We start from the raw sequence: 11,360 nt of genomic DNA, 5'->3' as shown, positions 1-11,360 counted from the left end.
GATGTCTTTCAGGGCCTCTAAACCTCTTGGCATTAAGTCCTGAATGAAGGTGAGTCCCTACTGATATTTGGCAGCCTAAGAGTAGATATTATTTGCCAATAGGGCAAGAGGAATGGTATGTCACCAAAGTGGTTTATTCTTTGTTTTCGACCTATATAAGGAAAACAAATGTGGCTTTGTAATGTTATATTAGGTCTAACCATCAAGTTTTTTCTTCCCTAGATATCTCCTTCATTGGCCTAGAAAACATGATTGAAATTCCACCATTAGAGATCAACTTAAGTTTTTTTTTTCCATTTGGTTGTTTTGTTTTGTTTTTGTTTTGTTTATTAATTCTTTCCATTTTCTCTTGGTTTTATATAGAATGATACCACATTCAGTTCTCCCTTTCAGTCAATTTTCAAGAGATTTTCCTTGCTAACAACAGAAAAAAGAAGGACCACAGGAGAAAATCATCTGAAAGGTAAGACTGAGAAGGTCCTGTGTGTTAGTATTTATGGAGAAAGGGCTAGAACACTAAAGGAAAATATGCATTCTTTCCAGAAATGATCTCATTTTGAACAAGAGATATCAGCTTTTTATGTTTTTAAATTTTTGAGATAATTTCTCATGTACTTCCTTGCACCAGTCTAATGTCAGAAGCTGTGCCTCAGAAGAAACCTCCTGTCACATAATACAAAGAATGTATATTAAACATATTTTCTTTGGTCACAGAAAATAGGAGCAACATATGAAAGTTAGGAAAAGAAAGTTTAAGTTTGATACAAAGGAGAAAATAGAATGGACTCAAAAGCTAGCAGGTTTTTGCCATTGGAGATAATCATCACCAAAACTTGAATGGCCCCACCTTAGCTATGTTATTAAAGGGATTATCTTTCAGGTATGGGTTGTTCTTAATGTCTCTGTTGTTCCTTGCAACACTGAAATTTTATTTCCGTGAAAATGAAAAAAAACCCTATAGTTTGTGAAGGATCATTTGTAAACCATTTATTAAACATTTTTATTCTGTGTTCTTTATCTCCACCTTTTTACATTTACTTTATAAATCCACTTTATACATTCTAAAAGGTTGGTATAATATTTTCTAGAAGAAAGCTAAAATAGGGTGAAGGAATATCTTCATTCTCCTTTCAGAGAATGTGTACCCTAGTACATTTAGTTTAATCCTAGTTAGGTTCTGAAGTGTGAAAGCAATTTGAATTTTAAATTTTGTACCCTGTGACCTATACCAAGGGCCATTTGGTCTATACCTAGCTTTCATTCTTTTTTTTTTTTTTAATTTTCAACATTCACTCTTGCAAAACTTTGTGTTCCAAAATTTGTTCTCCCTCCTTTCCTCCATCTTCTCCCAGGTGGCAAGTAACAGAATATATGTTAAGCATGTGAAATACATATTTCACAATTATCATAGTGCACAGGAAAAATTAGATCAGTAAGGAAAAAATGAGAAAACAAAATGCAAGCAAACAATAACAAAAAGGTGAAAATACTATGTTGTGATCCACAGCCCTCTCTCTGGGTGCAGATGGCTCTGTCCATCATAAGACCATTGGAACTGGTCTGAATTACCAGTTATTTAAAGGAGCCACATTCATCAGAATTGATCATCACATAGCCTTGTTGTTGCTGTACTCTTGCATAGCTTTCTAAGAGAAGAGACTAAATGAGTCTGGATACATGCCATGGGAAAATAAGCTGTTGCAAGATACTCACCACAACTATTAATTCAGTGAAATTAAATAGTCTCCCTCTTCTATATCCCTCTATTATTATGTTCTCTCCATCCAGTATCATGCCCATTTCCAGAACTGAAGGTCTTTTATTTATTGTCCTGCACAACATTCACATCAATTCTGAGGGTAATCATTGATTCCTGAATCCCATTCAGTGGATTTTCCCTCCAGAGGCATCAACAAAATCAAAACATTCATCTTAAGGAATGGAATTTGGGATATCAGTTCATGTATAGAGATGGCTAGATTCTGCGTGGGTATGTGTGTGTGCATGTTGAACATTATGACCTTACTAATAGTAAACATCATGTCAGTCAACAGTGTAGATTAGCTAAGGCTTGGGGTGTCTTGCTCTAAAGGTATACTTATATGCATAAATTAAACCCTTTCTGTTGCCTCCCTTTTTAAATGGTTGTTGCCACAGTGTTGGGTTGCAAGAAATAGCTAGATCAAGTGGAAGCCAATTGTTCTTAATTTTCTTATATAGTAGTCATGTATTGATTCAGACTTATGTGTCAGATGCCTTCTCTACAAGTGAGATAAAATATTCAAGTGGGCAGTACTAGTCTGGACCTCACTTGATTCCAATGCACTGTGTGGAGAAACCTAACCAAAATTGTGAACTGAAACTGATCTTCATAAGTGCCTCTGTGAATCATAATGAAAACTTAAGGGATAGAGAATTAAGCCAACAGAATATACCCACCATATAACAATTTCTTCCAGCTCAATTTGCATTCACTCAACTTCTCTCACCAAGCAATGGTGGGTTTGATACAAGATATTGGGTTCCTTTAAATATTCTAAAATTAATAGCAGAAAAATCAACTGCCACTAAGTTCAACTGGTTTCTAGAGGTCTAAGACTTATAAGGGATTGTTCTAAGAGAATCTCCCATGAAAGGAGAAAGCAAGGGATTCTATATTCTATTCTATTTTTTATTACTGATATTTTCAGGGATGCTTCTCCAGAATGTTTTTTTTTCAGGGAAAAGTATAGCAAATCATCTTAAATCTGAATTTTCACTCCTCATTTATCCCATTCTCAACCATTTCACTCTCTGGATGCTTAAGGCCTCCTTAAGACATCTCATATTCTGACAGGATGAAAGAACAGAGTTTTTGAAGTAAGAAGACTTCCTAGGAGTCTTCCTTTAGACTGTGATCAGCCTCCAAGAACTACTCTCAAGACCTAAGACTATCAAACAGCTGACATGGCTAATTTTCCAAGTATTTGTTCAGTGGCTGAATGATAATTTCTCAGGTATATAAAACAAGTAATTCTGCTTTCATTAGGAATTGTACTAAAATACTCCCTTCATACCTCCCTCATTTCTTCATCCCTTATCTGTAATTTTTCAGTTTAAGGAATATCTAATGTGGAAATTCCTTCTCCCAATATAGATCAATAGCATATCCATAATGTATGCAGTCATGGAATGTTTCCTGGAACACTGAGAGGTTAATAGATTTTTCCATACTTATAATGTTAGTAAACATCAGGGAAGGAAGTGAACTCTGTTTTTCTTATGCTAAGTTCAATTGCATATCCACTATACTATAATGCCCACACTAGCTCCTGGAGGGCCTCAGGATCAACCAGAATCAGGATAAATCAAAGTTCTTGATCTTTAGGGGAGAAGTGAAAGAAGCAAGCAAGCTGCCATGCAGCTTGCCAAAGATATATCCTGGATTCTGAGTCTGGAGTCTCTAGCCTCTCTCCTCCTCATCCTGCCACCAAGTGACTCTGACTTCTCTCCCCAGCCCTCCAATCCTTGCCTATGATCTCAACACAAACATTTAGCAAGCACCAATGGTGAGGAGAGCCATCACATCACCATCTCATCTAAATATGTATAGAGCCATTATCTCACATCTAATAGTTTATTAGTCTTAAGTGCTGGGTTGTCTGATTCAAGCATACCTTTTGGAGTTTCACCCTCTACACTATACCATATTACATCTTTTAACATGTCTTGTCAATTTAAAATAGCATTTATTCCTGGAAGGAAAGTCAGCAGTGGGAAGAGAAACTCACTTGCCAATTGTGCTTATTTCCTAAGGAAGAATTAACAGCAAATTACTTAAAGGGACTGCACGCACACATACCCCTTCTCCCTCTCCCTCCCTCCCCATCCTTCTCTCTCTCTCTCTCTCTCTTTCTGTCTCTCTCTCTCTCCTCTCTCTCTGTCTCTCACCTCTCTTCTCCTATTTCCATGTATTGCCAGAGTCAAGTAAAACAAAGCAGAAACAAGAAAGAAGATTGGATTTGATCCCTAGATTGGTTCTTGCTTTAGTCTTTTCAATAATTGTGAATTATGTGAAAGTCTGTGTTTAGAGAACTTACTTTCCAAATGGACTGGAAGATCCAGTAAACAATGCATAAGGAGAAAGATATGCAGTCAGTTGTCCAAATGTGAAAAGGATAAATGAGGAATAAGAGAAAGTGAGCTGGGAAGCAGAATATGTCATAGAAAACATAGACATATGTCTATGTCTATAGAATCTATATGCCATAGATTCTAGCAATCTAGAAGGGCTTGGTAGGCAATAATTGATCTGGGTAAGTTAAGTATGGAGAGGAGACAATTGTGAGAGGGGAACCAAAAGAACTTCTAATATAGTCATGTTCCTGATTGGGGTAGAGTTAACTTGAAATATATAGAAAGAGAGTTGTTAAGAATAAAAAAAACCGGCTTATTTTGATTATTATAATCTCAGGGATCAGCATGGTTATAAAGAAAACTAGGAAAAACTATAAACCCAAGAAATTTCAAGAGAAATTAATATGGAGGGTAGGACCTGGATTTAGGGGTACTTACTATAGGGTCTTTGACTTATTCATGTCCTGAATGAGAAAAACAGATCTTTTGTTTACAATGCTTTGTACTCTAGTAGTTGCTAAACCAATTAGATCAAAAGTATGTCACTTCTTATGAGTACAGAGAAATCCATATAAATGAGAGGCCTGAGCATAATTATGCTATTTAAGCATTACTATAGAAACAGATAAAAGCAATAGAAAAGGGTAAAGGGATAGAGGTAATTAGACTAATTTGATGAGGGAAATGAAGATGAACTATAAAATAAAGGAATTTGAGGATGAAGGTCTAGGACAATAGAATAAAGGACATGGTAGCATTGATAATATGGCAGATGAAATGATGGATAAAGATGAAAACTGGAGAATATAATAGTAGACCAAAGATATAAGGGATATTCTAGAAGTCATAGAACTAAGGCAGCCCACTAATTTCCATAATAATGGCAGCAGAATAATATTGGAGAATTTTGGAACTAAAACTTCAGTTATACAGGGAATGATAGGCACTAAAGAAAAGTTAGACAGGACCAACTAGATCAAAATGTCACTTCTTATGAGTACAGAGAAATTTATGTACATCTAATAAGACCTGCAATTCATATGTAAAATGAGAACCTCTTATTTTTAAGTCAACAGATCAGACAAAGAAAGAGAAAATTATAAAGCAATCCCTCTTAGAAGTTGTGGTTCTTCAGTTCAAGCTTGACATTAACCATGGTAATGACCAATGGCACAGTCTTTATGCCATCCATACTGATACTGATTGGATTCCTGGCTTGAGTCTGTGCAGTGCTGGATTGGGATTCCATTCTGTGGTATATATGTAATTGCCCTTATTGGGAATTATGTCCTTCTGGTGATCATTAAATCTGAGCATTCTCTCCACAAGCCCATGTACCTCTTTCTGGCTATGTTGGGAATCACTGACATAGCTCTTAGCACTTGCATCCTTCCCAAGATGTTGGGTGTCTTTTGGTTTCATATGCAGGAGATCCAATTTGATGTATGTCTACTACAGATGTGGTTAATTCACACATTCCAGTGCATAGAGTCTGGCATCCTCTTGGCCATGGCTATGGACCGCTATGTAGCCATCTGTGACCCCTGAGACATGCCACCATATTCACTTCTCAACTCCTCACTCAGATAGGAATTGGGGTCACTCTAAGAGCAGGTATCCTAATGGCCCCATGCCTTTTGCTCATCAAATGTCAGCTAAAATATTACCAAACCACTGTCATCTCTCATTCATACTGGAACATATGGCCATTGTGAAGCTAGCTGCTGGAGACATTCAAGTTAACAAGGCTTATGGTCTTTTGTGGCTTTTTCCATCCTGGGATTTGATGTCATTTTAATTCTTTGTCCTATATCCGGATCTTTATTGCAGTCTTCCATCTGCCCCAGAAGGAGGCTCGACTCAAGGCCTTCAATACTTGCATTGCCCACATTTTTGTCTTTTGGAGTTCTACATTCTTGCGTTCTTCTCCTTTTTACTCATAGGTTTGGGTTCCATATTCCTCCCTATGTCCACATCCTTCTCTCTAACCTCTATCTCCTAGTTCCACCTCTTCTTAACCCTATTGTTTATGGAGTAAAGACCAAGGAAATTAGGGATCAGGTAATGAAACTCATCACTTTCAAGAACCCAGCATAATTCTTTGCCTTTCAAATAGTGTAAAAAAATAATAAAAGGTAGCTAGATAAAAAGATAGATAATGTTCTAAGTCTATTCTTTCCTTAGTTATGTGGATCCTGAGATATATTACTTTTGCCAGAGTTTTCTTGCTAAGAGTAATGAGCACAGTGACTATCATGTTTAATTACTCCAAGGAAACTTGATGGTTAAATGAATATAGAGCTATAACTTCATGCATGGGTTGGTCAGGGCTCATACCAAATTATCATCATGGTTGTTGTTTGCCTTTATATTCCAGATCAAAAGGTTCCTGTTCTCTCTTGTAACTGATGATAACATGGATACTTAGGGGTTGTCTCAACTAAAAATATTGGCCTCCAAGAACCAATATCATCTCTCATGGTACCTTGCAGAATTCATTTAGTCCAGGGTTTTGACTCATAAATCTACTCATTATCTTAAAACAGAGATTTAGAGCTGACACATCATCCTGACACTGAAAGCCCTTCTCATTTAAGCCCCCGCTACTTTTTTCTCTTTATGAAATCTCCATTTTACTTTTCCTTAAAATAATCAGCAGTATCTATTTAAAACCATCAGTAAGCATCATATGTAATGGAGACAAACTGCAACCATTCCCAATAAGATCTGAGTGAAACAAGGTTGCCCACTATCACTGTTACTATTTAATATTGTATTAGAAACGCTAGCTTTAGCAATAAGAGCTGAGAAAGAGATTAAAGGAATAAGAATAGGCAATGAGGAAACCAAATTATCACTCTTTGACGATGACATGATGGTATACTTAGAGAACCCCAGAGATTCTACTAAAAGTTATTAGAAATAATCCACAACTTTAGCAAAGTAGCTGGTTATAAAATAAACCCACATAAGTCATCAGCATTCTTATATATCACTAACAAAATCCAACAGTCAGAGTTACAAAGAGAAATTCCATTTAAAGTAACTACTGATAATATAAAATATTTAGGAATCTATCTGCCAAGGGAAAATCAGAAACTTTATGAGCAAAATTACAGACCACTTTTCACACAAATTAAGTCTGATCTAACCAATTGGAAAAATATTAAATGCTCTTGGATAGGGCGAGCAAATATAATAAAAGATGACAATATTACCTAAACTAATCTATTTATTTAGCGCTATACCAATCAGACTCCCAAAAACTATTTTAATGACCTAGAAAAATAACAACAAAGTTCATATGGAAAAACAAAGGTCAAGAATTTCAAGGAATTAATGAAAAAAACCAAATGAAGGTGGCTTAGCTGTACCAGATCTAAAATTATATTATAGAGCAGCAGTTACCAAAACTATTTGGTATTGGGTAAGGAACAGATTAGTTGATCAGTGGAATAGATTAGGTTCAAGGGATAAAACAGTCAACAAATATAGCAACCTAGTCTTTGACAAACCCAAAGATCCCAGCTTTTGGGATAAGAACTTACTGTTTGATAAAAATTGCTGGGAAAATTGGAAACTAATATGGCAGAAAATAGGCATTGATCCATACTTAACGCCGTACACCAAGATAAGGTCAAAATGGGTTCATGACCTAGGCATAAAGAATGAAATTATTAATAAATTAGAGGAACACAGGATAGTTTACCTCTCAGACCTGTGGAAGGGGAAGGTCTTTATGACCAAAGCAGAACTAGAGATCATTACTGATCACAAAATAGAAAATTTCGATTATACAAACTGAAAAGTTTTGTACAAACAAAACTAATGCAGACAAGATTAGAAGGAAGCAATAAACTGGGAAAATATTTTTACAGTCAAAGGTTCTGATAAAGGCCTCATTTCCAAAATATATAGAGAATTAACTGTAATTTATAAAAATCAAGCCATTCTCCAATTGAAAAATGGTCAAAGGATATGAACAGACAATTCTCAGATAAAGAAATGGAAACTATTTCTAGTCATATGAAAAGATGCTCCAAATCATTATTAATTACAGAAATGCAAATTAAGACAACTCTAAGATACCACTACACACCTGTCAGATTGGCTAAGATGACAGGAAAATAATGATGATTGTTGGAGGGATGCGGGAAAACTGGGACATTGATGCATTGTTGGTGGAGTTGTGAACGAATCCAACCATTTTGGAGAGTAGTTTGGAACTATGCTCAAAAAGTTATCAAACTGTGCATACCCTTTGATCCAGCAGTGTTACTACTGGGCTTATATCCCAAAGAGATTATAAAGAAGGAAAGGGACCTGTATGTGCACGAATGTTTGTGGCAGCCCTTTTGTAGTGGCTAAAAACTGAAACTGAATGGATGTCCATCAGTTGGAGAATGGCTGAATAAATTGTGGTATATGAATATTATGGAATATTACTGTTCTGTAAGAAATGACCAACAGGATGATTTCAGAAAGGCCTGAGAGACTTACACGAACTGATGCTGAGTGAAATGAGCAGTACCAGGAGATCATTATACTTCAACAACAATACTATATGATGACCAGTTCTGAGGGACCAGGCCATCCTCAGCAACAAGATCAACCAAATCATTTACAATGGAGCAGTAATGAACTGAACCAGCTATGCCCAGAAAAAGAACTCTGGGAGATGACTAAAAACCATTACATTGAATTCCCAATCCCTATATTTATGCACACCTGCATTTTGATTTCCTTCACAAGCTAATTGTATAATATTTCAGAGTCTGATTCTTTTGTACAGCAAAATAACGTTTTGGTCATGTATACTTATTGTGTATCTAATTTATATTTTAATGTGTTTAACATCTACTGGTCATCCTGCCATCTAGGGAGGGTGGGGGGTAAGAGGTGAAAAATTGGAACAAGAGGTTTGGCAATTGTTAATGCTGTAAAGTTACCCATGTATATATCCTGTAAATAAATAAAAGTCTATTAAAAAAAAAAAAAGAAAAGAAATGACCAACAGGATGATTTCAGAAAGGCCTGGAGAGACTTACACGAACTGATGCTGAGTGAAATGAGCAGGACCAGGAGATCATTATATACTTCAACAACAATACTATATGATGACCAGTTCTGATGGACCAGGCCATCCTCAGCAACGAGATCAACCAAATCATTTCTAATGGAGCAGTAATGAACTGAACCAGCTATGCCCAGAAAAGAACTCTGGAGATGACTAAAACCATTACATTGAATTCCTAATCCCTATATTTATGCACACCTGCATTTTTGATTTCCTTCACAAGCTAATTGTACAATATTTCAGAGTCTGATTCTTTTTGTACAGCAAAATAACGTTTTGGTCATGTATACTTATTGTGTATCTAATTTATATTTTAACATCTACTGGTCATCCTGCCATCTAGGGGAGGGGTTGGGGGTAAGAGGTGAAAAATTGGAACAAGAGGTTTGGCAATTGTTAATGCTGTAAAGTTACCATGCATATATCCTGTAAATAAAAGGCTATTAAATTAAAAAAAAGGAAAAAAAATGAAATCTCCATTTTAGTCAAGTAGGTCTGATGGTTATTTCCATAAATGAGATTCCTTATTCTGCCTCCTTGATTTTTTGAATAGATACTTTAAAATGTACTTGTTCCTCCCCTGTGATGACTGCATATTTTAAAATCAGCTGGAGTCAGGAATTCAGGTTAAGGGAAAATCTTCAATCTTTATTCTCAGTAGAGATGAAGGAGGATCAGAGGTGAAGGGGGATCACAATTGCAATGTGTGCAGCTGAGTCAAGAAGCCAGCCAGACCAGAAGCCAGACAGCCTTCTCTTTCCGCTCCTCTCTTCACCCTCTGCCTCCACCCACCAAAATCGTCAATTCCTATACAACACATCAGGACTTGCACAGAGAGTGGTGGGACCATTCTTTCTCCAAGCATATATATTAATAGAATATGGTCCAATTACTATTTAGCTTCATGTGCTTGGGACCTCAGTGCATCAACTCAAGCTTCAGCCCATTACACTCCCTCCTAATCCCCTTTAAAGTATCATTCTGGTGTTATTTCTTCCATAAGGCCTTCCCTCTTAAAATTACTTTGTTTAAACTTCTTTTTGTGTTATTTGTTTACTTTTCTAGCTTCAAGATGTACCCTCTCCATTAGAATATAAATTCCTCAAAGAGAAAAACTCTTTCTTTTGGCCTTATTTCTCCCATAATGCATCATTCCTTGTCAAAACAGACCCTTGAAAATTCAGATCATAGATTTGCATATAGAATCATAGATCTGAAGAGGTAAGGACTTCAGAAACCATTGCTCTCTCATTTGCACAAATAAGAAAACTGAGACCCAGGGAAGAAAAGTGACTTGAATAAAGTATTAATTATTAATTAATTAATTAATACCTTAGAAGCAGACTTTTAAAGCAAGCAGAAGGACTAAGAAAATGAGCACTGATTTTGAAAGATCAGCTCTAAATCACTTTCAAAAGACCAGAATTAAAATTCTACCTCTCGTTGTCTACTATAGAAAATTATTTGTGAAAGTCTGTTTCTCTTTCTTTTTTTTAATAACTTTTTATTGACAGAGCCCATGCCAGGGTAATTTTTAGACATTATCCCTTGCACTCACTTCTGTTCCGATTTTTCCCTCCTCTCCTTTACTCCCTCCCCAGATGGCAAACAGTCCTAAACATGCTAAATAGGTTACAGTAGAAGTTGGATACAATATATGTGTGCAGAACCGAATAGTTCTCTTGTTGCTCAGGGAGAATTGGATTTAGAAGGTATAAATAACCCAGGAGGAAGAAAAAAATGCAAGCAGTTTACATTCATTTCCTAGTGTTCTTTCTTTGGGTGTAGCTGCTTCTGTACATCCTTGATCAATTGAAACTGAGCTAGATCTTCTCTTTGTCAAAGAAATCCACTTCTATCAGAATACATCCTCATACAGTATCGTTGTTGAGGTATATAATGATCTGCTTCTGCTCATTTCACTCAGCATCAGTTCATGTAAGTCTCGCCAATCCTCTCTGTATTCATCTTGCTGGTCGTTTCTTACAGAACAATAATATTCCATAACATTCATATACCACAATTTATTCAGCCATTCTCCAATTGATGGGCATCCATTCATTTTCCAGCTTCTAGCCACTACAAACAGGACTGCCACAAACATTTTGCCACATACTGTTTCTCTTTCTTGTATTTTCATTAAGGATAGGATTACAGGTTATTTCAT

General features: G+C 36.1%; 1 pseudogene; it reads left to right on the top strand.

Moving 5' to 3' along the window:
* Positions 1 to 5,270: 5,270 nt before the first annotated feature.
* LOC116422119 lies at positions 5,271 to 6,213 on the top strand (annotated as a pseudogene).
* Positions 6,214 to 11,360: the final 5,147 nt, after the last annotated feature.

This window comes from Sarcophilus harrisii, chromosome 3, assembly GCF_902635505.1.
Source record: "Sarcophilus harrisii chromosome 3, mSarHar1.11, whole genome shotgun sequence".
Taxonomy (NCBI): Eukaryota; Metazoa; Chordata; class Mammalia; order Dasyuromorphia; family Dasyuridae; genus Sarcophilus; species Sarcophilus harrisii.
The sequence above is the reverse complement of the archived record's forward strand: the minus strand, read 5'-3'. Positions and strand labels throughout refer to the sequence as shown.